This window comes from Nicotiana tomentosiformis, chromosome 2 (assembly GCF_000390325.3).
Source record: "Nicotiana tomentosiformis chromosome 2, ASM39032v3, whole genome shotgun sequence".
Classification (NCBI taxonomy): domain Eukaryota; kingdom Viridiplantae; phylum Streptophyta; class Magnoliopsida; order Solanales; family Solanaceae; genus Nicotiana; species Nicotiana tomentosiformis.
In genome coordinates this window covers 191,760,350-191,762,820 of record NC_090813.1, presented here as the reverse complement: position 1 = coordinate 191,762,820, position 2,471 = coordinate 191,760,350, and the positions used below count along the sequence as shown (strand labels likewise).

The 2,471-nt window shown below is 39.2% G+C and overlaps 1 long non-coding RNA gene across 1 annotated transcript; it reads left to right on the top strand.

Moving 5' to 3' along the window:
* Positions 1 to 520: 520 nt before the first annotated feature.
* On the top strand, positions 521 to 2,107 carry LOC138906803 (uncharacterized). Its single transcript, XR_011414473.1, has 2 exons — positions 521 to 798; positions 1,831 to 2,107. It is a non-coding gene; the product is annotated as an uncharacterized lncRNA (long non-coding RNA).
* Positions 2,108 to 2,471: the final 364 nt, after the last annotated feature.

Genomic DNA, 2,471 nt, shown 5'->3' with positions numbered 1-2,471 from the left:
TGGGAACGAATGTAATGACTCGGCCGATCGTTTTGAGTATTGCAGCCCCGTTCCCCCATTTACTGCTCAATTTGTACTTTACAGTTATGCGATTTGCCGGAGTAATTGGTTCGGGTCCGGTGAGATTTTAGAAAGAATTGAGACACTTAGTTTCGAAGATGAAAACTTAAAGTTGAAAAAGTTAATACCAGAAATTGAAAAGGACCAGTCAAACCAAGAATTACCACAACATTCAAGTACTTTTATAAGACAAACAGTTGGCTATTTTATTAGGCCACGTCGTCTCAATTCAACGATTGCCGCTGATTTACTGTAGTGTTGCACAAGTAATTTCTCACTCTCTAGATAAGAAATATATTCCCTTATCTTTACAGCACATATTTTCATATATTCCACTAGAATTTGTTCTCTACCTAGCTATAGGCACCTCCTAATTATAGACTAATAGTATAAGGAGAATTGAAGTCTCAAATTCTCTGTCCAGCATTATTAAAAAGAACACAAATTTCTTTTCATTTTCATCCTCGAAGTTCAATGACCAGTTTCAAACAGATTGAAGTTCAAATTGAAGAACCAAACCCACAAAAATGGTGTGTGTCACAAAAGAAGATGTTTTTGTAACTTTCATGAACAAGGCGAATTCGACAACTCACTGTGTGAAGCTCCAATCAGTGCACAGTTGACTGGTCTCAAACAGAGACAGATTATCTATTGAGAGCAGAAATACCAAATACGAGGCTTTCAGAGACCAATTCACGAGGCAAGGGCATTGCGGAGTACGAAATTATATGGATTGAGGTAAGTAACAATTATAAATCGGGTCCTGAGGGTATGGAACCCCGGATCTTTTTGTGTTATGTGATTATTTTGGAGGGGACGCATATGCTAGGTGACGGGCGTGTGTGCGTGCACCTAGGGGATTGTGACTTGGTCCGTCCCGTGAAACTGTAAAGTTAAATAACTTGTTGTTAACTATATGCTCTCTATGTGTTGTAGAAATTTGACTGTAAATCATATTAAAAATCATGTTTAGATTATGTGTTGGCACTGTAGGGACCCACAAAGATCGTGCACATGTTGAATTATCTGCTAAATTGTTGTTTTGTACTCAGTCACAGTTTACTTGTTATTTTATCTCAGTCTCTATTGTTCATTATTGATGCATCATATCATTGTTGTTTGGGCTGATTTCATGATTTTTGAGAGTCCGAGAGACTGGAGAGATTTATGACTGAGTGATGCCGATGGCTAATTGTGAGATATTATACTATAGCACGTGAGTTGTCCGTGCATCATGTGAGTTGTCCGTGCGGATCCAGATATTATACTATAGCACGTGAGTTGTCTGTGTAGATCCAGATATTGATACTATAGCATGTGAGTTGTCCGTACAACACGTGAGTTGTCCGTGCGGATTATAGCGCTTGGGCTGTAGGAGTCCCTCCGGAGTCTGTACACCCCCAGTGAGCGCGGATACCCATTGAGTGTGAGTGCTGAGGGCTGAGAGCCGAGTGGTTGAGCTGTTGTGACGAGTTGAGTGACTGTTGCTCTGAGAGGATGTACTTGCTTATCATTTGTTGATGCACTTAGTTGCTATCTGTCATTATTATGAAATTTCTGAAAGATTCTATATCCGAAATACCTGCACTTTAACTGTATAAAACTGATTTGACTTAAACTGCCGGAATTTAAAGTATGTCTATTCTTTGCTGGGATTATTGAAAATGAACTGCATTTGTATAGGTCGTCACTAGCTTCTCAGTTCCTTATTTATTATTATTACTTACTGAGTTGGTTGTACTCATACTATACCCTGCACTTCGTGTGCAGATCCAGGTGTTCCCGGACATAGCGGGTTTTAATTTTTTAGCACGGTTGATTTTTCAGAGATTCAGAGGTAGCTGTCGTATTTCGCAGACCTTGCCTCTCCTTCCCTATCTCCGTGTTTACTGTATTTGGTCTCAGATTTTTATAGACCATATTTTCTAGACTTGTATTCATATTAGATGCTCATGTACTCAGTGACACCGGGTTTTTGGAGTATTTATATTTGTACTTGTGAGATTTTATTCCGCTTAAATTAATCATTATGTTTTCGTATTTAAAAGATATGTGGTTTATTGAGATTGTCGGCTTGCCTAAAATTGAGATAAGCGCCATCACAACGTGTTAGATTTTGGGTCATGACATGAACATCCAAAGCTAAAGGCCTCTCTGCTAACGGTAAGTATGCTAAGCTACCCAAACTCTCCGCCTTACGACTCAAGGCATCAGCCAACGCATTGGCCTTTCCGGGATGATAGAGAATGGTAATGTCATAATCCTTAAGCAACTCTAACCACTTCCGCTGCCACAAATTAAGATCCTTCTGTTTAAACAAATATTGTAGACTCTGATGGTCGGTATATACCTCACATTGGACACCGTACAAGTAATACCGCCAAATTTTTAAGGCATGAATAATAACTGCT